Source organism: Lissotriton helveticus, chromosome 2_1, assembly GCF_964261635.1.
Source record: "Lissotriton helveticus chromosome 2_1, aLisHel1.1, whole genome shotgun sequence".
Classification (NCBI taxonomy): Eukaryota; Metazoa; Chordata; class Amphibia; order Caudata; family Salamandridae; genus Lissotriton; species Lissotriton helveticus.
The window spans coordinates 809,844,604-809,872,211 of NC_136059.1; positions in this window are offsets into that span (position 1 = coordinate 809,844,604).

A 27,608-nucleotide genomic window follows, 5' to 3' on the forward strand; every position below is an offset into this window, starting at 1 on the left:
TTTGTCTTTTTTTTGGGACTGCTGGTGGGGCCCTTTGCCCAGGGGTGGTGAGTGTTGCATGGGCCTAGTCTTTCTGTGGGGTGTCTTCTTAAATTTAAACATAATTGAGGCCATGGATGGGCTGGGATTGTGCTTATTTTATTGTTTTTTGTCGTTTTTGGGGGGCTGCTGGTGTGGCCTTTTGCCCAGGGGTGGTGGGTGGTGCATGGACTGAGTGTGCCTGTGGTGTGGTCTCACTCTCTTTAATGTAAACATCATGGATGGCATTGGATTGTGGTGATTTATGGCTGTTTTTCTGTTTTTTGGGGGTGTACTGTTGATGTGGACTGGCCATGTGGGTGGTGGTGGTGGCCATCTTGAGTGCTGGCTGCTACAGGCAACATGTGCTTGGGGTGTAAGGGGCCATTTTGAGGAGAGGCAGTGTCTGAGGCCTGCACTTATTTTGCCTACTTTTCATCCATTATGCCCAGGGGTAGTGAGTGTTGCATGGGCCTAGTGTGTTTTTGAGGGGTGTCTTCTTGAATTTAAACACCATTGAGGCCATGGATGGGCTGGGATTGTGCTGATTTTATTGTTTTTTGTCGTTTTTTTGGGCCTGCTGGTGGGGCCCTTTGCCCAGGGGTGGTGAGTGTTGCATGGGCCTAGTCTTTCTGTGGGGTGTCTTCTTGAATTGAAACATAATAGAGGCCATGGATGGGCTGGGATTGTGCTTATTTTATTGTTTTTTGTCGTTTTTGGGGGGCTGCTGGTGTGGCCTTTTGCCCAGGGGTGGTGGTGCATGGACTGAGTGTGCCTGTGGTGTGGTCTCACTCTCTTTAATGTAAACATCATGGATGGCATTGGATTGTGGTGATTTCTGGCTGTTTTTCTGTTTTTTGGGGGTGTACTGTTGATGTGGACTGGTCATGTGGGTGGTGGTGGTGGCCATCTTGAGTGCTGGCTGGTACAGGCAACATGTGCCTGGGGTGTAAGGGGCCATTTTGAGGAGAGGCAGTGTCTGAGGCCTGCACTTATTTTGCCTACTTTTCATCCATTATGCCCAGGGGTAGTGAGTGTTGCATGGGCCTAGTGTTTCTGAGGGGTGTCTTCTTGAATTTAAACACCATTGAGGCCATGGATGGGCTGGGATTGTGCTGATTTTATTGTTTTTTGTCATTTTTTTGGGCCTGCTGGTGGGGCCCTTTGCCCAGGGGTGGTGAGTGTTGCATGGGCCTAGTCTTTCTGTGGGGTGTCTTCTTGAATTTAAACATAATTGAGGCCATGGATGGGCTGGGATTGGGCTTATTTTATTGTTTTTTGTCGTTTTTGGGGGGCTGCTGGTGTGGCCCTTTGCCCAGGGGTGGTGGGTGGTGCATGGACTGAGTGTGCCTGTGGTGTGGTCTCACTCTCTTTAATGTAAACATCATGGATGGCGTTGGATTGTGGTGATTTCTGGCTGTTTTTCTGTTTTTTGGGGGTGTACTGTTGATGTGGACTGGCCATGTGGGTGGTGGTGGTGGCCATCTTGAGTGCTGGCTGGTACAGGCAACATGTGCCTGGGGTGTAAGGGGCCATTTTGAGGAGAGGCAGTGTCTGAGGCCTGCACTTATTTTGCCTACTTTTCATCCATTATGCCCAGGGGTAGTGAGTGTTGCATGGGCCTAGTGTTTCTGAGGGGTGTCTTCTTGAATTTAAACACCATTGAGGCCATGGATGGGCTGGGATTGTGCTGATTTTATTGTTTTTTGTCGTTTTTTTGGGCCTGCTGGTGGGGCCCTTTGCCCAGGGGTGGTGAGTGTTGCATGGGCCTAGTCTTTCTGTGGGGTTTCTTCTTGAATTTAAACATAATTGAGGCCATGGATGGGCTGGGATTGGGCTTATTTTATTGTTTTTTGTCGTTTTTGGGGGGCTGCTGGTGTGGCCTTTTGCCCAGGGGTGGTGGGTGGTGCATGGACTGAGTGTGCCTGTGGTGTGGTCTCACTCTCTTTAATGTAAACATCATGGATGGCGTTGGATTGTGGTGATTTCTGGCTGTTTTTCTGTTTTTTGGGGGTGTACTGTTGATGTGGACTGGCCATGTGGGTGGTGGTGGTGGCCATCTTGAGTGCTGGCTGGTACAGGCAACATGTGCCTGGGGTGTAAGGGGCCATTTTGAGGAGAGGCAGTGTCTGAGGCCTGCACTTATTTTGCCTACTTTTCATCCATTATGCCCAGGGGTAGTGAGTGTTGCATGGGCCTAGTGTTTCTGAGGGGTGTCTTCTTGAATTTAAACACCATTGAGGCCATGGATGGGCTGGGATTGTGCTGATTTTATTGTTTTTTGTCGTTTTTTTGGGCCTGCTGGTGGGGCCCTTTGCCCAGGGGTGGTGAGTGTTGCATGGGCCTAGTCTTTCTGTGGGGTGTCTTCTTGAATTTAAACATAATTGAGGCCATGGATGGGCTGGGATTGTGCTTATTTTATTGTTTTTGTCGTTTTTGGGGGGCTGCTGGTGGGGCCCTTTGCCCAGGGGTGGTGAGTGGTGCATGGACTGAGTGTGCCTGTGGTGTGGTCTCACTCTCTTTAATGTAAACATCATGGATGGCGTTGGATTGTGGTGATTTCTGGCTGTTTTTCTGTTTTTTGGGGGTGTACTGTTGATGTGGACTGGCCATGTGGGTGGTGGTGGTGGCCATCTTGAGTGCTGGCTGGTACAGGCAACATGTGCCTGGGGTGTAAGGGGCCATTTTGAGGAGAGGCAGTGTCTGAGGCCTGCACTTATTTTGCCTACTTTTCATCCATTATGCCCAGGGGTAGTGAGTGTTGCATACTTGCATGTCCGTAGTCTTTCTGTGGGGTGTCTTCAATGTAAACATCAAGGATGGCATGGGATTGTGCTCATTTTTCTGTGTTTTGTCGAATTTTTGGGGTGTATAACTGAACTGATGTTCCTCTGTCTTCCATTGCTTTTAGGTGCACAAGAAGACTCAAGAGAACCACCAGTGCCAGGAAGAAGTCCTGCAGCGGTGTGTGCAGCATAACGTCACGCGACGTCACGTCTGGACACAGAACCCTCTGCAACTCGTGCAACTGCTGCCTGCTGACCTGCTCTGAAGAGGATGGCCCCAAAAAAAGTAACCCGTAGCTCCTCTAGCAAGAAAGGTGCCAGTAAGGAGCAGAAGAAGCAAGTTACCAAGGAGACTGGTGTGCCGCCCGCCCCTTTTTTTGGGAGTAAAAAAAAAAGTATGCCTGCAGCAGCAGCAGCGGGATCTGCTGGGGACCAAGCTGGCAGCACCCCCCCGCTCCATTGGGCTCAGTGCCACCACCACCACCACGCCAACTTAAGTCCAAGCCCTTGAGTGCTGCAGAGGCAGCCAGTATAGTTCTTCAATCACCATCGACCAGTGATGTTGGCTCATCGCAAGAAAGCAGCAGCAATGTCCCTCAATCAACACAGGTTGTTGTAGCTCATCTGACGAGTGTTGAACAACCACAGCCGCAACAACAATCACATGTGCAAGTACAAGCCCAAGTACATGTGGAAGGAGAGGCAGCGCAAGGAGATGCGCAAGCAGAGGTGCATGGAGGGTCACAAGTGCCCACAATAGTTGTTCCTCCCGAAGTAGGGGCACATCAGGAAATCGACAATCAAGGCGAGGTATCATTTGAGGAAGCCACTCCTCCTGCTGATCCTTCATTGTCTTCCACAACCCTAGCAAGGAAGAGATCAAGGGTGGTGTCTACATCCTCTTCAAGCACACCTCCTTCTGATGATACGGATCAAACTTGGGAACCAGCACCACAGCCGTCTGAGAGTGAGGCACACCATGATCCAACAAAGGTACTTAAGCGTAAAAGGAAGCTCGTCCAAAGTCTCAGACTTATGGAGTGTGATGAGGCTCAACAAGAAGTGGCGGATACTGCTGCTGATGAAGACTCTGCCAACGACGACCCAGTCATCATAAAGGTCACTGCAGCCCCAGCGGGCATGCAGCAAACAGACATTTTGACCCTAGCCCGAAGAGCTGCTGCGCGTGATGATGATGATGATGATGTTGTCGATGAGGAGGCAGTGGAAACACCACAATCATTGGAGTTAAGTAGTACACCAACTCGTCCCGCTTCCATATTTCTTTCTGGCAAGAAGAGACCTGCGTCAACCTCGACCTTAATTAGTGGCGGTGAAAGTGGAAAACGTACAAAAGTTGGGCAATCCAGATCCTCCACTTCATCTGGCATTAGCTTCATGACCACCACCACCAGTATCGCCGCCTCCTCCAGGTCCCACAGACACTTCAAGTCCCCAGTTTGGGACTTCTTTACTGTTTGTCCCAAAAATCCAAAGTTTGCCATTTGTACCCTTTGTAAGCTTGCAGTTAGTCGTGGTAAGTCAGGTACCAACTATGGTACCGGCGGCCAGAGTGGTCATCTTGAGAGAAAGCACGCTGTCAAATGGTTTGCGCACCTAGCTGCGATCAAGAAAGGCCAAAATCAAGGAAACGTTGATGTTTCATCTGATGTTGACGAGCAGGAAGAAGACGTGTCAAACACTTCCCTTACACCCAGTACCCCTGTCAGCAGCACACCCAATGTGAGGCACACTAAGAGTGTTGGAGCGAGTGAGACACCAACGCACAAAAGTTCACCAGCGAGCAAAATTGGGTCAACGAAGTCATTATCAGCCCGTAAATGCTTGGTCCAGGCCAACATTAGAACAATGCTTACTTCAGACGTGCCATATGAACGCAACCACCCACTGACGCGTCTGTATAACACTAAGCTGGCTAAAATGCTAGCTGTGGACCTTCTACCTTTTTCTTTTGTAGAAGCGGTAGGTTTTCTTGAATTAGTTGCAACGCTCTGCCCTAAATGGAAGGTTCCGAGCCGGTTCTATTTTGCCAGAGTTGCGGTTCCAGCACTACATGAAGATGTGCTGCAGGCGATTGGGGCAGCTTTGCAGAAGAGTGCTGTTCACACAATACATCTGACAACAGACATGTGGACCAGTGGCCCAGGCGATGATTACATGTGCATCACTGCACACTGGGTCTCTTTTTCAGGTGTTATAGCAAAGCTAAACGCAGGTGTTGACCCGGACCAAGTTTTCAAAGCTGCTCGGAAACATGCAACACTAGCCATGTTTGGCTTGGAGAAAAGTCACACAGCAGAAAACCTTTTGGAAGAGTTTGACAAAAAGGTCTTGACAATGCTATCCCCCCTAAAACGCAAGATTGGTTATGTTTCCACGGATAATGGCGCCAATGTAGTTAAGGCCATGTTCCTTGGTGACCATGTTAGAGTGCCGTGTTTGGCGCACTGTATCAACCTGGTAGTTCAAAAATTCTTGAGTGATAAAGAGAGTCCAGCGTTCGAGGTAATGGCCACCTGCCGCAAAATGTGCAACCATTTCAGCCATTCTTTTAAGGCCCGGAAGCATCTGCGGAGACTGCTACTTCAACGTGGAATGCCAGTGAAAGCACTCATCCAGGAGGTGGCAACACGTTGGAACTCAACCTTCTACATGCTTGAGCGTCTGCATGAGCAGTAGACGGTACTCGATCACTATTTCTTGACAGAGGCTACATCTCAGAAGGAGGACCTGCGGATGAGTAAGGCGCAATGGGACATAGTTAAAAGCCTGACAGACATGCTTCGTCCTTTTGAGTTCTTCACGCGTGCAGTCAGCCAGGAGGACTGTAATTTGGGAAAAGCTATCCCATTGTTGTGCATACTGGAGCACCAACTGATGGCGGTTTCTTCTGAGTTTGCAAAAGATGAAAAAAAAAAAAAACATTTCATTTTGTCTGAGAAATTATTACATCGCCTACGTGGTGATGAACGTCTTCAAAACATCAACTCAGATCAGCATTACATTTGTGCTACTATTCTGGATCCACGCTACAAAAAGGCGCTGGCAGACAACGCATTCTTTCCTTTCGCTGATGCAGATGTTCAAAAGTACAAACATTGGTTAGCCTGGTCAGCCAAGAGGTTTGAAAAAGAACGGCAGGTTATTGAAGGAGAAGCCAGTACATCAGCATCAGCATCAGCAGGCCATCCGCAGTCACAAGAATCCACTTCTGCACCTGTGGCTGGGGCACAAGTGACCTCTCAGCCGTTAAAGACACCGGCAACTGGATCATCTGCACCACACACAATGACAACACTAACAGTGGCTGGGGAGGAGGATTGGCTAAGTTTGATGGGGTATGGTTCTCGAAAAAATGTCACAAGCACAGCAAAAAGTAAGCAAAGTGGAGGAACAGTTGATGACCTTGAGTCGATGGTGCAGGACTATCTGAATGACTCAACAGAGGTCTTCCTTAATGATGAGCCATTGCAGTATTGGCATGGCAAAAAACAATTGTGGCCACAGCTCTTCAACCTGGCTATAAACTATTTGTCTTGCCCACTCGCAAGTGTGTCTTCTGAACGTGTTTTCAGTGCTGCTGGTGGCATTGTAACTCCCAAACGGAGCCGCCTCTCGCCCAAAAATGTGGAGCGGCTGACAATGATCAAGATGAATCAGCACCTCATACCACCAGATTACAAAGTACGAGAAAGCACGCTGCATGAAGACGAGGAGGACAGCAACGTAGATGAGGGGATTTTTTCTCTGTTCGGTGCCACTGACCTCATCCAGCCTGAATTCGCAGAGTATGATGACGAAATCTTGTTCTTATTCCCTGACACCGAGCCCTGAAAATGAGACAATCAATCAAGAACTTTCTTTTTCGTCCTTATTCACTTTTATTCCTGTGTGCTTTGTGTCTCTCTTTCTTTGTTTTGCACAGTTAATTTAATTCAAACTTTAATCACCTAATCCCAAAAACAAGACCATCATCAGAACTGTCTTCACTTGTTTGCTTATTGATTTGAAGGTGCCGCAGTCTACATTCCTCAGGTTCACAAGTTCTGAAGAACATGCTCCTCTATCCTCCTCCTCCAGACTGCGATTTCCCTCCAAGCAGAGTGCTGGATTACGCACAATGAAGAAAGACTCAGCACTTGTGGGGGTGTTGTACTTCTTTGCGGGTGAGTTGACGGTTTTGGGCCCATTGCTGTGAAGCTCTAATAATGGACAAAAGTGTTTTGGACCAAATATGAGGTGGAAATTTCTTGCCGTTTTTGCTGACTTGCTTGCCTTTGAGGTGCTCTTTGGCGGGGTTCCGGGGGTTTGTGTGTAATTTTTGGTGTCTGTCGAAGCACTGCTGCGACAGTCTAATCTTGATTGCATTTGCTTTTCAGGAAATCCATGGTGGAAAGTTATGATGATTGATGATGATGACCTAGCTGAACAGCGCCGCATTTGGAACGAAGGCCGAGAGATATTGTAAGTATGAGATTTAGCTTTTTCGCTGTTTGGGGGTGTTGTCGGGTGTTTTTTTGCGGGTGGGTTGGCGCCGGCGGGTCTTGCCTGGGGCATTCCTGGGAAGGTCTAATACCGGATACAAGTGTTTTGGACAAAATCCATAAGGAACAGCCTTTTTTTTGCCATTTCTTCAGACATCTTGCTCAATGTAGCGTTTTGGGGGGCTTCCTGCTGTTCGTGGGTGGGTTGCGGCCGGGGTCTCTGTCGAAGCACTGCTGCGACAGTCTAATCTTGATTGCATTTGCTTTTCAGGAAATCCGTGGTGGAAAACAGGAGTTATGATGATTGATGATGATGACGACCTAGCTGCACAGCGCCGCGTTTGGACCGAAGGCCGAGAGACATTGTAAGTATGAGATTTAGCTTTTTCGCTGTTTGGGGGTGTTGTGTCGGGTGTTTTTTTGCGGGTGGGTTGGCGGGTCTTGCCTGGGGCATTCCTGGGAAGGTCTAATACCGGATACAAGTGTTTTGGACAAAATCCATAAGGAACAGCCTTTTTTTTGCCATTTCTTCAGACATCTTGCTCAATGTAGCGTTTTGGGGGGCTTCCTGCTGTTCGTGGGTGGGTTGCGGCCGGGGTCTCTGTCGAAGCACTGCTGCGACAGTCTAATCTTGATTGCATTTGCTTTTCAGGAAATCCGTGGTGGAAAACAGGAGTTATGATGATTGATGATGACCTAGCTGCACAGCGCGTTACTTTGGACCGAAGGCCGAGAGATATTGTAAGTATGAGATTTAGCTTTTTCGCTGTTTGGGGGTGTTGTCGCGTGTTTTTTTGCGGGTGGGTTGGCGGGTCTTGGCTGGGGCATTCCTGGGAAGGTCTAATGCCGGATAGAAGTGTTTTGGACAAAATCCTTAAGGAAAAGCCTTTTTTTTGCCATTTCTTCAGACATCTTGCTCAATGTAGCGTTTTGGGGGGCTTCCTGCTGTTCGTGGGTGGGTTGCGGCCGGGGTCTCTGTCGAAGCACTGCTGCGACAGTCTAATCTTGATTGCATTTGCTTTTCAGGAAATCCGTGGTGGAAAACAGGAGTTATGATGATTGATGATGATGACGACCTAGCTGCACAGCGCCGCGTTTGGACCGAAGGCCGAGAGACATTGTAAGTATGAGATTTAGCTTTTTCGCTGTTTGGTGGTGTTGTGTCGGGTGTTTTTTTGCGGGTGGGTTGGCGGGTCTTGCCTGGGGCATTCCTGGGAAGGTCTAATACCGGCTAGAAGTTTGTTGGACAAAATCCATAAGGAAACACCAGTTTTGGCACTTTTTGTAAGTTAGGGTTCGTTAGGGTTAGCCCTAGCAGCAGGATTGCATGTGTTTAGGGGGGTTCTATTGCAACGCGGTTCTGTTGTTGTAGAGCACTGTTGGAGCGATGCTGGCTATGGATACTTTTGCTTGCAGGCAAGTGGTTTGAATACAATCCACGGTCTGTATTTGGGCCTACTGTTACTTTCAAAGTACGTTTTGTAACCATTTTTCTGCTAGGCATCGTTTTTGGAGATATGATTGGGTTCTTCTACATTTTTGCGACTGGCTTTAGTAAGGGTCTTGGTGGGAGCATTGCTGGGAAGGTCAAATTTTGTTCTAAAACACAGTAGTACACCCACCTTGAGGGGAAAGATCCGCTATAATATTTTGGCCATACTTATTGATCCTTAAAAAGGTGACTCAGACAGAGCACGCAATTTCAAAAATATTGTACTGTCTATTAGGGAAATCAAAGTGTCACTTTTTGAACCACACAGCGTACATACCTTTTATTTATTTATCAGTGGTATTGTAATAGCACTTCCTGTTTTCCGTTCAATAATTACAGGCCGGGTTTCAGTCAACATCCGCCAGGCAGGCAGTGGACAGGGTGTCTCTTCTGTCAGTGGTCACCACCACATTGATGGACGAAGCGTCAGCTGGAATGGAGGAGTGCCGCCAATAAGAGGAATTGTTTGCTGCATGCAACTTACTTACCAATTTCAACAGGACAACTCCAACAACATACGCAATACAGATACAGTATCCATTGTTGTCTTTTATTCTATGAGTGTGACTGCATGTGCTTACCTTTAGTTTGTAACCAAAGATTGTCTGTAAACTCTGTATCTTCAATTATTGTTTGTCCATGCTCTGCTTTTTTTTTCTTCTCTCAACAAAACCTACCCAAAAAGAAACCCCCATTCCCATCCATTTTACAAACCCTAACCCTCTTCCCCCGGGCTGTGTTGTTTTGCTTGATGTCTGACTAAAATGACATCAATAATTCCACACACTTGCTGGGGAGGATAAGGTGATAGCAGCAACAGGCTGGTGAAGGAATACGAGGATATCTTCTAGACTTACTCAGCTTCAGTACTATATCTTCTAGTAGTAGTAGCCAATGTCAAATAAATTCAACGCAAGTACTAGTTATACTTGCAAGCAAATACTTTACCATTTGTTAGGCTACATTATGGCACTGTTCTAGTGTACTGTCACCTGCTATTTTCTCGATCGTACCGTAACCGTTGTAATGCTACAGTAAGGAGGACAAACAAGGTTTTGTTTTCTTTTTTTCCATAGGCATGCAACTGCCACTGTGTCACACCACTAGTACCACCGCAATGAGGAAATGTCACCCGCCCAGGATTGACAACGTTAATCCCCATTTCACCTGGAGCCAGCCCTGGGCCTAGCCCTAATTTCTAACACAAATTACAGGTAAGATAAGCGTTTGGTGGGAGGTAGTATAATGGAGTATTATTTCGGAGTAGACAAGAGATTGACGGTTGTACTACTAAAGTCCTACGACTGTTCAGGAAAACAAAGTTACTGTTACACCCCCGCCCCCCACCCACCAGACTGAAAAGCAGTAAAAAACAGGTATGGTCAGATAAAGTTGAAAAATATATTTATTTAGCCCTAACAAAATAATCTCCCTCACCCACCCTAACCCCAACGATTGTCTCTGAAACGTCCCAAAACGATCCCAACTCCCAAATCCCACCCCCCAAAAGTCTATAAAAAAAGGGCAAGGGACACTCCACTACTGGAGGGTGCTGGTGCTGGTGCATGATGCGGCATGGGCATCATACTCCTTGCGGAGGGTGGCAAGCTCGGAGCGGAGGCCCTTAACCAAGTTCTTATACCTCAGGACCTCCTGCTCCAGGTTGGACATGCGGACTCGTAGGCGGCGTTGGCGTTCCTTGCAGCTCCTGTGGGGGGCAGCTGGTATTTCGGTTGCTTGGCGGTGGCGGTCGGCTTTCTTAGCCCGGCTCGGTCCCGCTGGCTTAGTCACGGAGGAGGATGCAGTGGTCACAGTCGAAGATGTTGCCCCGCTCGACTGCGTGTCCTCCTCCTCCTCCAGGGCCACCAGCCGCCGATACTCGGCGACTGTGGCCTCCAGCCTCCGTTGCCGGGCCAATCTAGCCTGCTCCCTCCTTGTTGTTGATTTGGAAGGAGCAACTATATGAAGAAAGAAAGACATAGTCTGTAACCAATGCTCCTTATTAATAACACAAAGTGATTGAGCCGAAAGTTGGGTCACAGAGTACAAGTAGCAAATTGAAAGCACAGTACATAACTATTGAGGACAGTATCTATGTAACCTCCCACTTCTGCATCCTTGCTCTAACAGTAGTGGTAGTTTAATGAACTAATTCTACGACCACTATGGACTTCTATTACAGTCGACTATGACAGTACACCAGTCTTATTCTTCTTCTTCTCTCTTGTTTAGGGAAATGGGTACGTTATCTTATGCAAGCCGGCAGAATGACATGGACACAGCACAGTGAAGTTGCACCCGAGAAAAAAAGTTGCACACCATGATGATGGAGACAGACTTGCGTTACTGTACCGGTCCAGTACATGCAGGTGGTGAAGCTATTACTTTTCTATTACGGGTGGCACTGAGAATACTCTGTTACAAGGGCTACTGCTTAATTAATTTACCTTTCAGCCTACAGTGCAAATGAGTACTAGAAAAGGAAACTGAAGAAGCTAACTAATTTGATTATCTATCACTTCACATGGGACGTATTTAATGACAGATGAGATGACTTTAGGTGCTTTGCTTAATATTGAGTGAACAGTGATACACCCACACATGAATGACGTACTACAAGTAAACTAAAGTTATTAAGAGAGGTACGGAGTGTCCACCGTAATAACCAGATATATGCTGTGAATGCAAACGCAATACAAAGTACTGCTACTATTCATGGTAGTATTGGACACATTTACAATTTCTTTTCCTTGCCTTCCCTGCACTGGGACGGACGTGCGGGTGCGGTGGTACATGCTCTTCAAGGTAACACTTACTTCACCTGGCGACCATCTACTCTCTCTAGATACACATGTGCTATGTAAGAGTCAGAGAATACCATGCTCCAGGCATCCATTCAGTCAAAGTATACGCACACATACAGTTTCTGTTTCACCCACCCAGGCTGCTGTCCTTCCACCCATCCTTGCTTCATCATTGACCCAGCCATGCACCATACCATATTCTTTCCTTCCCAGCCACCTCTGGGTCCAAGCAAACACATATCGTTCTTCTTTGCCAGCCATCATACAAGTTCGCGTCCCACTTACTTACACCCTTCTTTCGCTTTTCGTTCATCCCATCCATCACGTTCGTCTAAGAACTTATTGGGATTCTTCTCACCAAAAACTTCACAGCTAAGTCGAAGTACATTTCGAGGAGGCTACTACCTGGTTGATTTGTAATTGTAATACACCCGTGCAGAAAGCACACTATGCAGTCTTCAATCTCAATAAGTAAGGAATATATAGCTTACCTGTTTCCGCCACCACCGTTTGATCCCCCACAGGAACGGCCACCAGCTCTTCTAACGCCGCCTCCTCCCCAGAGGCCTCCGAGTCCAAGTCCAACACAGCCACCTCCGCGCTGGCCCCGTCACCAGATGTTACACCTACAAAGTACATTTAAGAATGTTAGAATACACCACTCACTACTATATAATATTTGGTCTAGGAGAAATGTTAAAAAAACAGAATACAATGTAATAATTTGTGACTGTCTACTCCATAGTAAAAATGTCCCATTTTCCAGGGAAGGCTGTTGTCTTGCTGCACTTTTATGCACAACTGATGAATGCCTGCTTTTGATTTTTAACACGCACCACTTTTTCTCCTAACAGACAGAAGCTTGACTCCTGAGTCCTAAGAACACGACCAGGATCAAGTTCAAACTAGGTGAGAGTTCGGCTCGACCACAAGAAATGTGTCCAATTAATCGTCAGCACTAACCACTTTTCCGTTTACAGTTAAATAGTTTTATGACAAAGTAGATTTTAATAAATGTGTTTACTTTTAATAAAGCTTTTACACTTAAATAGACTCTGTGGTTTTTGTTCCTCTAGACTAGAGTGGATGAGCTAAAGGTTTTGGAATTTTTGCAAGCATGAGTGCCTCTGACACTTCTTGACTGTGCTGTGACTCCGTACTACTCTCTTGTCCTGCGTACGATAATCTAGAGATCATTGGGGATCTATAATCGGTGACTTCGGGAGCTGAATGACTCTGCCACACTATCTAGTCAGTAAGGAGACAGTGCATAGAGGTATTGCTGAATATAATGGGAGTCCAATGGAATTGCCAAATGTCCAATCTTAGTTAGCTACACAGACAGACTAATAAGAATAGTCTAGTAATACCACAGGGAGTCATATTCGAGGCAGGATAAGAATTTATATCCAGTCTACAAGAAGATCAAAGACGATTTAGAAAAAATCGAATGAGGAACGCTAGGAAAAAATAGGTACTGTTTATTAAAATGTAAACTTACTGGGGCCAGCAAAGGAGCCCTCGCCTGCCCGATCCTGGCCTGCATCCTCAGCACCCTCCTCCTGTGTCCTCTTGCCCTTGGGGGGAGCTGATGTACAACATGAAAGAAAGAAAAACCAGAAAACATGGATGAGATTTTTCAACCAAATCAAACATTTGAAAAGAACAATAACAACATATTTTGGAAAAATAGCAAATAGATAGACAACTATTCCACGGGATCTATCTCATGTGGTATACTACGTTATTCGTATTGCCTGATTTGCGGAACGTTGACTTAGAAAGTTCCTATGTAACTCAAAAAACAGACTACTAAAGAGGTTTGCCTAGGCCTGGCACTGCAGGCAGCAGTGCGCAACACGTGACAGACAAAGTCCATCCTGCTTGCAGATCAGTGAATACTCAAACTATCAATCCACCCGCCACCACCGCCACTATTTCTTCTGATAGCCATGTGACTGTCTAAAGGAAGGACTGGACTTCAGTCTGTTGGGGCTGATTTATAAGTCCCTTGCGGAAGTTGCGGCTGATTTTCCTCCATTGTTGCGTGCCTTTTCTGACGCAGCGGCAGAACAAAAGACTCGCCATGGTGTTGGTGCGGCGTATATATTAAAAAAAAAAACACATATGGGCATATGGGCGATGCATCACGTTGTAAAGCCCTGCGCCATCAGGGGGCGTTCCGGCGCAAGGGAGGGCGTACCTGCGCAGGAACGAATCCTAAAAGTGGATGAGGGAAATCTACAAGATGTCAATCAGTCACTTTTAGGACAATGATGCATGACTCAAACCCTGCGCGCTTGAAGCCGACGTACGGCTTGATGCAGCATTGGGGAGATAGGGTACCCCAGAGCATTGCTGGAGCTGCGCCATCGTTGGCACGCAACTCCAGCAATGCGCTGCCTTTACGGCACAGATGCGTAAGGCTTCTGTGACGTTTTGGGCCAATGGGTGGTGGTGGCATGGCACACAATTACTGCCGCATCCCTGCTACTTTGCAGGGATGCGCCGGTAATTGAAAATATGACCCTTACTGTCTAGCATTACACAGTTCTTTTCTTTACAGTACACTCATACATAATTTCTCAGGCCAATGAAATGCTTCTGAACACAACATACAAAACAAACAAGCATAGTAGCAAGCAAGGCTACTGAGAAGGAGAGCAGTGCACCTGAAAATGAAATGCATAGAAGATTTTGAAATATAATTTACCTCAATGTAATCGGCAGCATTATTGCTCTTGGTAAAGAACAAAGATTTGCAAATAACAGAGCAGGATAAAACAGAGTAGTAAATGTACTACTACTACTACTCACCAAGCCCGGGGACCTCTACGCCGAGCGCGTCCAGCAAGTCCCGCTCCCGGTCCATGACATCGGTTCAGCGGTGGGTGGCCTGGTTATATGTGCGCCGGACCCCAGAGATCTTGTACATGGCCCGGCACACCTTCTCCCACCGCTGGCGGCGCTCCCGGATGCCATAGCCGGTCGCGATCTTGCCGCCTCCCAGGATCGTCTTGGGGAGGCGGCGCTGGACGTGGAAGATCAGTGCCGCCACTTCCTCCGCGCTGAAGATCTCCCTCGGGACCACTTGCTCCCCCCTTAAACGCCCGCACGGGAGCCGGGCACGGGGTGCGGGACCCTTCCCCTTCTCAGGGTGCTTCCCGGCTCCCTTTACCATGGTCTGGGCAGAAATAAACTTAAATGATAAAGAAGAAATAGAATAGTGAAGAAGAAAAGAAAAGAGTTTAAAAAAGTAGTTTCAAAGTAACTAAAAGCTGCAGAAAACACAAAAATATAGAGCTAGAAAAATAGAGGGTTAGATAATAAGTAAAATTAGATCAAAAAAACTTCAAACAAGCAAAGGATGGCAGAGATTGAGAGAGGATAGAGAAAGCATGCCCAGAACCATAGCAATGAATGAGAAACAAGATGGCCGCGCCCGTTCACGACCGCGTGGGTAAGTTCGCGCGAGATTTTCCTTGCGAGTACACGCGAAATTGTACTAGCGAGCAGCACACTTTGCGAGATTACACATAGCGGGCGGAAACGGAATTACGTCACGCCAACAAGATGGCCGCGTCCGTGTACGACCGATAGGGTAACTTGGCAAACGTATAGCTAGAAGCGCCTCGCGAACACGCGCAAGATCATGCGAACATACACGTCGCAACAAAAACAATTTTGTATTCGCACGTATTCGCGGCTTCCGAAATCGATCTCGCACGGATTCGCGCCCCAAAAAACGCGCGAAATTGCAGAAAAAACGATTTTAGCTAAACTGAAAGCAATGAGCAGGTGCAAAAGTTCAAACTTAACATTAGTAACATTCAAGGTAGTGCTTCCTGATGGGCCCCTCCAGAGTTTGCAACTATTCTATGACCCTGCTATGACCCAAACAGCAGGCTCATAGAATAGCACCATAAAGGTCCTGTGAAAAAAAAATTTCACTGCAACAAAAAGCAAATTACAGATAAGGAAGGAAGCAGGTGCCAGCCAGACTGGAACTTTCAAAATTACTGACACATTAATGAAACACAAATTAATTGATGGCAGTTGAAGAAGGGCAGGTGTGCTTGCTTTTTTCAACCACCATAATCTACAGTGATAAATAAACCTAATAGGTGCCAGTGAGGATGTACTAGAGGGTGGCATGGGTGTCCCAGAGGGTGGCAGTGGTGAAACAGAGGGTGCTGTGAACCTGTGATGATAAACCAGACGTAGAAACAACATAGTCGCGGCCGTTGCAAGCCGAAAAGTAAGTTCGCAATTGCGAACTTGTCCCAAAATCGGCGCGAACACGCGCCAACACAAAAAACGGAAAAATCCGCAAATCCGCTAGAGTTCGCGGATCTTCGCGGATTGCGAATCCGTAAATACGCAAGTTCGCGGATTGCCAATCCGCAAAATCCGCCCATGCTTATTTGACGCGTTATAATGTATAATGTATGACATTGTTCTACATTCTGTCCATCAACTGTGTTTTTTGCAATGTTCACCCCGAGTGGGCTGGGTATGCTCAGACGTGAGTCCCAGGCTCTCCACACCACTGGAGTCAAGCTATCCAGGCTGATGAAGGCTGATAGCCAGAAACCGGTCCTTGGATGCTTGATTCTGGTCTGGGAAAGACATGGCTTGGTAGTTCGGACTGGACTGTTCCCATGAGGCACAGGGTCAGAGCTGATTTGCATATAGCCAGTGTCTAACCCAGGGTGGTGTGGAGTGCAAAAAAACGATGGATTTAGGCCCAGATCCTTGTACTGGGGTGAATGTATGACATTGTTCTACATTCTGTCCATCAACTGTGTTTTTTGCAATTTTCACCCCGAGTGGGCTGGGTATGCTCAGACGTGAGTCCCAGGCTCTCCACACCACTGGAGTCAAGCTATCCATGCTGATGAAGGCTAATAGCCAGAAACCGGTCCTTGGATGCTTGATTCCGGTCTGGGAAAGACATGGCTTGGTAGTTCGGACTGGACTGTTCCCATGAGGCACAGGGTCAGAGCTGATTTGCATATAGCCAGTGTCTAACCCAGGGTGGTGTGGAGTGCAAAAAAACGATGGATTTAGGCCCAGATCCTTGTACTGGGGTGAATGTATGACATTGTTCTACATTCTGTCCATCAACTGTGTTTTTTGCAATTTTCACCCGAGTGGGCTGGGTATGCTCAGACGTGAGTCCCAGACTCTCCACACCACTGGAGTCAAGCTATCCAGGCTGGTGAAGGCTGATAGCCAGAAACCGGTCCTTGGATGCTTGATTCCGGTCTGGAAAAGACATGGCTTGGTAGTTCGGACTAGACTGTTCCCATGAGGAACAGGGTCAGAGCTGATTTGCATATAGCCAGTGTCTAACCCAGGGTGGTGTGGAGTGCAAAAAAACGATGGATTTAGGCCCAGATCCTTGTACTGGGGTGAATGTATGACATTGTTCTACATTCTGTCCATCAACTGTGTTTTTTGCAATTTTCACCCCGAGTGGGCTGGGTATGCTCAGACGTGAGTCCCAGACTCTCCACACCACTGGAGTCAAGCTATCCAGGCTGATGAAGGCTGATAGCCAGAAACCGGTCCTTGGATGCTTGATTCCGGTCTGGGAAAGACATGGCTTGGTAGTTCGGACTGGACTGTTCCCATGAGGCACAGGGTCAGAGCTGATTTGCATATAGCCAGTGTCTAACCCAGGGTGGTGTGGAGTGCAAAAAAACAATGGATTTAGGCCCAGATCCTTGTACTGGGGTGAATGTATGACATTGTTCTACATTCTGTCCATCAACTGTGTTTTTTGCAATTTTCACCCCGAGTGGGCTGGGTATGCTCAGACGTGAGTCCCAGACTCTCCACACCACTGGAGTCAAGCTATCCAGGCTGATGAAGGCTGATAGCCAGAAACCGGTCCTTGGATGCTTGATTCCGGTCTGGGAAAGACATGGCTTGGTAGTTCGGACTGGACTGTTCCCATGAGGCACAGGGTCAGAGCTGATTTGCATATAGCCAGTGTCTAACCCAGGGTGGTGTGGAGTGCAAAAAAACAATGGATTTAGGCCCAGATCCTTGTACTGGGGTGAATGTATGACATTGTTCTACATTCTGTCCATCAAATGTGTTTTTTGCAATTTTTGCCCCCTGAGCAGCAGCAGCACTGGGCTGCTCTTTATTCGACTCAGCACTAACATTGAAAAAGTGTTATCTATACAGCATTCACTTTTTTAAAGGTTGATTGCAGTTAAACAAGAGGAAGTAACTAGGCCCTAAACTTTTGGAACACCTTCCCTTTTAAAGATAGTAAACACGTAAAAAATATGATAGTCTTTTCAAAATTCGAAAAGTGTATTTCATTGACCTGTAGAACCATTTCACCTTAGTAAATCAAATTATAGCAGTGCATTTAGAAGTATTCTTTTAAAGTGATGGTTTTCAAACATAAATTTAGAACTGCTCATGCTTCACACCCTGACAATAATGCCATTAGTGATTAGATCGAAACAGGAGATGAATTTGTATAGCACGCATCCAGAAGTCATGTATTTCAAGGTCTTTTATATGTGATAATGAAGGAGAAGGAGGATAATTGGAATAAAACAGTTGCCCAGTGTCACACAATTTGGTTAAATGGAGAAGCTGGGATTCATCCCAGGTTTTCTGGTTTCACATTGTGCAATTCAGTTCAGGCAGTAGATATACATGCTTTGCTTCCTTTACACCCACTTTACATTTCCTCTCTCCTGCTGGCATCAGTGCGGCCCTCGGTCACACCAAAGTCCAAACTTGGCGGCCCCAGGGAAATTGTTTGTGAATACCCAAGGTATAGACAAAAACAGCCACATACACATAAACATGCAAATATAAATATCAATAAAATACAGCTATATCAATATATATATAAAGCTCCAGCTAGCATTTTATAAAAAAAAGCATTATAAAACCACACATTTCATAACAAAAACCACTGTCAAAAAGCATAGAAAGACAGAAATCAAGATTGAAATCTACAGCAATATTAAATGCTGCACCACAGTGCATCACCAACACTAAGTGAGTCTTTCCATAGATCAGCAGCTGACTGTATTAATTTTAAACTCTTAATCCAAAACGCCTTTGAATACATAGCCAGACAGAAAAACACGATCTGTCACATTTCAATAATCTAAACTATTTCTGGAACTCCCTATAACCCAGATTTTTGCACAAGGGAACAATCCGTTTTGCATGTACCTGTTTATAGAAGGGGGAAAAAATGGACCGTGAATAAGTGATACAGAACATCCTTCACAACTTACACATAGATCATTACATGGACTATTTTCCTGATGCCATTCACCAGTAAATGATTTTACAGGTTAGGTGTCATACCTAAATTGAAGGTAGAGTTTCCATGCTAGTGGAGGGACATTTAATCTGTGGTACTTTCGTAAAAAGCCATTAGTTTCCTGTTAATGAAAGACACAGATAAAGAGCCCTTGCACTGTCTAACGTTGCCAATCGCCACACTCTCCCAGAATATTCCCTTTATGCTGGCTTTGCAAATTAAACACATACTCTCCGGTGTGGCCCAATATTTGTTCAGATTCAGTCTATAAAGTATAAACTTGATAGCACAGAGCCACTGAATTTTCCTTGCATACTGTGAAACAAAAGGTTATTTGATTCTCTCCCAGTAGAAATCGAGGGTTGGTATTGTCCATAATCTATGCCAGTAGGACAAAATTCTGCACTCTATCTTGTGGGTAATTTTCCTTTGGGCCATGTCTATGAATAGGGGGATCAGCGATGTGCTTACAGGGAGATTTAGTAAGGTTCTTATAAACCTTTTCTCCACTATGGAAAGGCTCTCTGTGTGTGAATAACCCCACAGCTCTGCACCATGTAAAACCGCCCCTAGGGCCTTCACATTGTATATTTCCAGTGCCGGAGCTACCCTCCTGGATGAGGTTTTTCTATGGATTTTCTCGATATAGGCAGTATGTTGGTTCAGGGATAAATGTGCCTTTTCCACCTGCGGTATCCAACATAAATATTTCGTGAATTTTATACCCAAATACTCAAACCTGGGAACTACATCTAGGGTTGTATTACCCACTCACATCCACCTATTACAAAAACTCGATGTCTGTCTGGTGAAAGTCATACATCTGGTCTTGGAGCTATTAAGATCCAAGCCTTGCCCAACAGAACACTTCAAAACAGTTCAGGAGATGTTGTAGACCCTACGGCGACTTGGATATTAGCAAGGTTTCGGCACCAAAAATGAGTGTGGGAACCCTCTGCCTTCCTATCTTGGGTGCATCACACCTCTCCCTATCCAGAAAGCAAATGACTCCATTTATATATAGCGTGAAGAGAGTGGGCGCCAAAACATACCCCTGCCTGACCCCCAGATCGATATGGATAGGGTCTGTCAGGTCCCCATCCTGCCCCCACCTCACCTGGGCAAGTGTGTCAGCATAACTCCTTACTATGATGCCCAACAAGGGAGCAGGCAAAGCCATCTAGGCAAGAAACCCCTATGGACTCCGTACATGTCATACAACCCTGGACTCCCCATGGTAATTAGTTTTCAGAAATGTGAGGGTTTTGTGCCTGGGTGCCGTCGGAGGTACAGCCCAAAATCCACACCTACTCAAAATAGAAAAAGAAGGTTGGTTTTGAGTGAAAAAAGATTATGTGTCCATGTTGGATTTTGGGCCTTTTCTAGTCACAAGGATACGCCCACCCACACAAGTGAGGTATCATTTTTATCAGGAGATGTGGAGGAATGCTGGGTACTAAACTCAAACTCAAACTCAAAGATGCTTTATTCGGTTTGTAAAAGAAATACAACCATATAGCAGCATACACACAAGAGAATTTTTAACACAATACTAAATTAAGCTATCTCAAAAATAATCTTGCATAATAGCACTCATGTTAAAAACATTTTAACAATATTAAAAATGCATAGTCATAGGATCAACAAATTTGGCTAAAAACTTAACAATCCTACGACCTTTGAATATGTGCAAATAAACAATTTAAAGTGCTAAGTATTATCTCAAGATTAGTATATGTGCAAATTAACAATTCTAAAGTGCATATCCAATTAGCAGCACCTAAACTAACTATTGGATTAAAATAATAATGAATAAACTGCAGGTAATAAGACAATCCTACACAAGAAAAATATTGGTAGCAGCAATTAGTCCAACAACAATACATGTGCAAAATGCAATTATATGATTCAGCAGCATCAAATTCAAAGTGCACCATGGTTTTGTGCAAAATACAAATACGTAGTTCAGCAGCATCAAGTTTAAAGTGCATAGTACAATTAACAACTAACAAAATTCATACAATAATTGATTTTCTTACAGAGATGCATTTTAAAATATAAGTAGCCACATAAAAGCATACATCTGAAGACTCTAGATTAAATACTAGTGACATTGCTGTTTGTAGATGATGCGTATTATATTTTAAAAAGATGGGTTTCAAGAAATATTTCCTTAAAAAAGTATAAAAAGTACAAGATAGTATAAAGTGACATGTGCTCTGCTTTGATTTACCATCACATGGGCATTCACAAGTTCCAGGTTTTTTGGGCACAGGAAAAGCCACAAGATGATGCACAATTCCTAGGCGGAGACGGGTTAAAACGAAACGGTGGGATGGAATACTAACTGTTACAAGATAAGTTTGAAAGCCAACATTAATATTATAGCGTTGATAAAAAATGAATGTGCTCTGTTTAGTATATTTTTCCAGCCTGGTCTCTTCAGCATATTTCATAAACGAGACCTTCAACTCCCGTTTGGATAAAATAGGGTCCATTGTTAAATCATTATAAATGTCCAGTCCATATAAAGTTTTATACCAATAATGTATATGCTTCAGCCAAGGAATGTTCGATCGGCAATCAAGTTTAATACAATCTCTTATTACGTCCTGTGTGAACCTGGTTTCCTCCTTTACCCATATTGAGCGCCACAGGGATAGAGGACGAAGGGCAATTAGATCATTGATGTAGTACATATCTAATTCCTTGTGTATTAACTCTGTTGAAACCATAACTGGAGCACCAATTAATCTTTTTAAAAACGCATTCTCCCTCACCTGGATAGATTTAGTACACTGTGCATCATACCCCCATACTCCAGCCCCATAGATAGCAGAGGAGATGCATCTAGCATTAAAAAGGGTTAACATTTCACGAATTCTGCGATCCCCCAGTTTCGCTGCGAATCTGAAAATACAGTTTGTATTCCGGGCCATTTTGAAAAGGACGCTATTTTGTTCATTTGTCCATTTCCCATTACCCGAAAAATTGATTCCTAAATAGCAAAAACTATTAACAGATTCTAATTTCTCTCCATCTAAGAAAAAAGGTTTGTGTTTTCTAGGTTTCTTACCACAAACCATGGTGACGGTCTTCCCTTTGTTGATTTTCAAATTCCTGTTCTTAATAAAAATTTGAAATTGGTCAATTAGTTGTTGTAGACCATTCTGTGTCCTAGAAAGGAGGACTGCTGGGTACTAGGAAATATGTGGATCCCGGCAGCTACCAGAACCTTTGTCACAAAATGTAAAAAAAAATGGTGTTTTTAGCCACAGTTTGAGGTCTGTTAGGGTTTCTGGGCAAGAAAATATGGATAGAGCCATACATGGACTCCCCTGGGTGTGTCCTTGTCCGAAATGTGTGGGTTTGTTTGGTACTAGCTGAGCTAGGGCCCAAAATCCACAGCTACCCACATTGTAAAAAACATGGATTCTGCTGGGGGAAATATGATGTGTTCAGGTTGTGTTTTGGGGTGTTTTGTGTTGCAGGCTTTAGGCCCAGTCACATGAGTGGGATATTGTTTTTTTTATGAAATGTGTGGGAATACAGAATAGTAGGATATTTGTGAGCACCAATTGGATTTCTCTGCATTTGTGCAAGCCAATGAACAAGAAAGAAGACATTTTGAAAAATGCCCTCTAATTTATATAGTGTTATGGGTAACCACAAATTAAGAGGTGTAGAAATAATCACTTTTCCTAAACCCGGAATCCTGAGAAAAATTCAAACATAGGTTACCTTAATATCCATTTTCCATTCATCATATTTACCATATGTGCCGTAAAATCAGTACATAATTAAAAACCATTGTTAAATGAAGCTCAGTTATTGTCTTTGGGTATCGCATGTGTTTGGAACGCGTTTGGACAAAATATTGAGCTTTTTATAATGGGAGGCCCAAATATCAGAGAACAATATCCTAATACAAAAATATAATGATGTAGAAATATCATTTTCAAGGTTATGGTTTTTTAGGTATATAATAATATCGTTTTTAGAAATATTGTTGTCAATATCGTTTTCAAAAATATAGTTGCAAACAATATCATTTTTAAATTATTTTAATGCGTATTAGTTTATGCATACTTTTTATGTGTTATATTTCTTTTTATAATTGTTGTTCACTTTTTAAATATAGTTTGTAATTTTCAGAGATTTACAACTTTTAATTTAATTCTTAATAGTAATTTTTAGTGATCTAGTGTGTTGTTGGGTTTGTACGAGGATAGCCTGGGAAGTTATTTTAGTAACAAGTAATAATAATTAGTTATTTTTTTGTTATTATATTTTAATTGATTAATAATTATGTATATTGTGCAATAATTTATATTTTAGTTATAGGTGTGGGCTACTGGGAATTTTGGGGTATAGGTTGGGAAATGTATTAAGTAATACTTAATTTACAATTAACTATTAATTGCTAATTCATCATTCAATTGATTATTAATTATGTAAGTTGTGTTATACTTATTTATATTAGTTGTATTTTATGTGTGTGCTGGTTGGTTTGTAGAGGTATATGATGAGAAATTAATAAAGTGATAATGAATTCATTCTTTTTAAATTGATAATTAATTATCAAATTGAATGTTAATGTCCTATTACTTACCGGTAATCTTCATTACTCCTGGTCCCGTTGTCCTCGTCCCATTCCTTAAAAATTGGAGATGACCATCTCCACGACAGAAAAAAAGAAAAGGAGCATGCTGGGATACCCTACCCACTCCCTCCCACTGGGAGTACATAAGCGGTACCAGCCCACCATGCAGCCTGAAAACACCAAGCCAATAACAGGAAGGCCGGCCGCCCGGGAGGGAGGGGTGTAAGGAATGGGACGAGGACAACGGGACCAGGAGTAATGAAGATTACCGGTAAGTAATAGGACATTACCCCCCGGTCCCTCCTGTCCTCATCCCATTCCTTAAAAATTGGAGAATACCAAAGCAGAGAACCCGGCCTTCCGGAACCCCACCAACACAAAAGGGCACCAGACCGAAAACAGCACCCCACAGGAGCAAAAAGGAGCCCCCAAGAAGGACGAAAAAGAAAAAGCAGGAAGGGGTGAACAACCAACCAGACCCCCAACCCAGCGGGCAGAAACGAGACCCAAAAAGCCAGAAGGGGACGGCCAGCAAAAACAAGAACCGCCACCCCACACCGGCAAGCCAGAAAGGGGCCACACGGGCAGAGGCAAGCACCCAAGAGCAACCAGAGGGGCCAAAACCAAGGCCCCCACCACCGGAAAAAGGAGCCAGAAAGGCAACCGACCAGGGGGGAAACACCCAAAGGCGAAGCACCCGAATCCAGGCACCACCAAACAGGCCAACCCGGCCCAACGGGCAAAAGCAGAGGAGAACAGCCCGCACAGGGCGGCAGAGCCAAAGGGCCAGGAAGGAACAAAGAGACAAGAACAACCACAGGACCACCCCCAACACACCAGGGAAGGCCACCAGCAGAGCCGCAAAGAGGGCCGACCAGCAGAGGCAAACAAGCAGAACCCCAGAGGAACCGCCAGGAAGAGGAGAGCCAGGGCACCAAACAAGGCTCCCCTCCACCCCGAACCGACAACAGCGTTGCCGCACCCGACACCGGGCGCGGGAGCCGCGCGCCCACCCCCCAGACCGGACACCCGCGCGAGCCACACCGACACACGGGAGCCAACACCCCAACAAGGCCACGGCCCACCAGGACAGAGGAGGGGCACAACAAACCCCCCCCAAACGGAAAAGAAGGCTGAGACCAAACCAGAAGTCATACACCCCGAGCAAGGGGTAAGCAAAAAGCACCCAAAAGGGAGCAAGAAGCACCCAACAGAAAACCGCAGGCAGCAGACAGGCCGGGACCCAGAGAAGCACACACCCGGCCCGAACCCACAAAAGGGCAGGAACCAAGGGGCGGAAGGGCACAGGCAACCAAAGGAAGACCAAGAACCCCACGGCACCAGCGACAAGCAGCCACAGGAGTCCAGAACAGGCAATCGCAACTGGAAAACCCAGGCGCACAGCAACCCAGTCACCCCCCAGGGATGACCAGGGACAACTGAAGCCCGAAGGACAGGACGGCCAAACAACCCGAGGACAGAGCAAAGAAGTCCCAGAGGAAACCAACAAAAACCCCAGGAGAGACCGCCCAAAGCGAGCCAAGGCCCAGGAGGCAGACACCACCCCAGGGAGGAAGACAGCCAACACAGCCAAACCACAAGGCGGGCAGCAGGCGACAAAGCCACGGGCCAGCACAGGCAGAAACCGCCAGGCGGAGAGCACCAAGGGGACAGGCCACAGCAGACCCACAGGACCCCAGCCCAGACGCAAACCAGCAAGAAGCGCTGAGCAAGCGAGCAGCCACACAGGGGAGCCAACGACGCAGCCAGAGCAGGGGGCAGTGGAGGCAGAGCAACAGGCAGGAGACACCAAAGACCCCGGACCGAGGCAACAAACAGACGAAAAGCAACCAGCCACGCAAACAGGGAACAGCAACGGACGAGACCAGCCGAACCCAGCGCCAGAGCAAAGCGCAAGCAACGTAAGGAGGCGGCCCAGGGACAAAACCCCGACCACCCCCATGGGCGAGGCGCACAGGGAGAAAGAAAACCTGCAAAAGGAGGAGAGCAGCCAGGGCACAAGAGAACACCAACCGAAAGGTGGCGAGAACAACGCCACAGACGCCCCCTCCCCACCAAGCCCAACCAAAGTGCAACAGCAGACCACAAGTAGCACAGCGGGACACCCAGTAGGCGGCAAGAGGGGAAACGAGGCAAACCACCCTCCGCAGACAGCCAACACAGGCAGTGAAGCACCACAGAGTGAAACACAGAGAACGGAAAAAAGAGTATATGACCACAACCACCAGGCCACAGGGACCCAGCAAGGCAAGAAGAAAGCCACCCGGAAAAGAACACCAGGCAAGAACAGGCCAAGAGACCAAACCCAACCGGGTAAGGCACACACAGAGACCCATATGCACCAAACAAATTGAGCAGCAAAGAGCAAGGGCAACCTCCAAACAACAATGCCCAGAAAGCGAACCCCCGAAGGAGGACAAGGGGCGAGCAAGCCAGACACCCTGGCCACAGCACGGAACAGCATCAACAGGCGCAACAGCAAGCACACGTCACATGTACATAGCCCCAACCCACACAAAACAGGCAATAGAAAGAGCGGCCATGACCACCCTACCCCATGGCCGCACCCAACACAAGGGAAACCATGCGAACACCACAAGGACAACTTTACATTCCCATGAGTAAGAAGAAAAAGGGGGCCGCTACGCGGTACTCACCAAGGGGGCAGGAAGGGCGCACCACCGGCCCAACACCCCCAGGAATCCAGCCCAGGTGACCAACAGGAAACCAGCGCCGGGAGGAGCCAACGGAAGGAGCAGGAAACCAATCCACCATACTCCACACCTGAGGGAGAAAGCAAAGACCAGGCACCCCGCACAAAATGCAACATGGAAAAAGGAATGAAAACAGGACCGAGCAGGAAAACCAATGCGCAGGGGCCAACAACTACCTTGCAAAACTCCACAGCAGTGTACCAATGGGAGAACAGGAGCAGCCGAAGCGAGCACCAAACAAGGGGAAAAGACACCGCTATGCGGTACTTACCACAGGGGCAGTCAAGCACCAACACCCAAAGACCGACCCCCAAACACCAGCCCAGGCGCCATCAGGAACAAGCGTCGAGCCAGAAGCAAACCGGGAGCTACAGCCACTCCCAAGTACCCAAGCAGAGACCAGGGAGGAGATCCACAGAAATATCCAGGCGCCCCTGAACAGCTTCAACCGGCATCCAGGAACACCAGGAGCCTCCCCAAGACTGGCCCAAGGTGTTCCAATCAGCTGCAGCAGCACGTCTCCCCGACCGGCCCAGCCACAGGAAGACGCGGCCTTCAACCCGGAACAGGCCGGGAGGAGCGGCGCCCCAGCCACAAAGGACCGGCCACCCACAATGCGGCACCTGGCAAGCCCGGCAGGCCAGGAGACCACGGAAACAGGACGTCGGGAAGCCCAGCAGCCCGACGTGTCAAGAAGGAGGACATCAGGGATGGTGAGGACAGCCCAGCAGCCCGACGAGACGTCCCGGAAGCCAACAGCAGGTAAGGAAGCAAACCCCACAACCTTTCTGTCGGAAGACAGAAAAAAAGAACAGGCTGCATGCTGGGCTGGTACCGCTTATGTACTCCCAGTGGGAGGGAGTGGGTAGGGTATCCCAGCATGCTCCTTTTCTTTTTTTCTGTCGTGGAGATGGTCATCTCCAATTTTTAAGCAATGGGACGAGGACAGGAGGGACCGGGGGGTAATTATATACATTCTTTTATTGTTTTTTATGTATACAATGTTTATATTAATTATCATTGTTTATATTAACAGATTTATATGTTTATAGATTCATATGGTTATTCAAATATGTACTTTCCTTACTAATGCTCAGACTGGAGTGGGAATAGTAAACTTAATCCCTCTGAAGTCCAACACTTTGTGTATTCTGGCACAGACTGGAGTGGGAATAGTAAATGTAATCCCTCCGAAGTCCAACACTTTTCTTACTCTTGCAGAGACTGGAGTGGGAATAGTACATCTTACTCTTCTGAAGTCAAATGCTTTCCCTACGGAGGCACAGACTGGAGTGGGAATAGTAAATCTTACCCCTATGAAGTCCAACACGGTCCTTCATGTTGTACAAAGTGGAG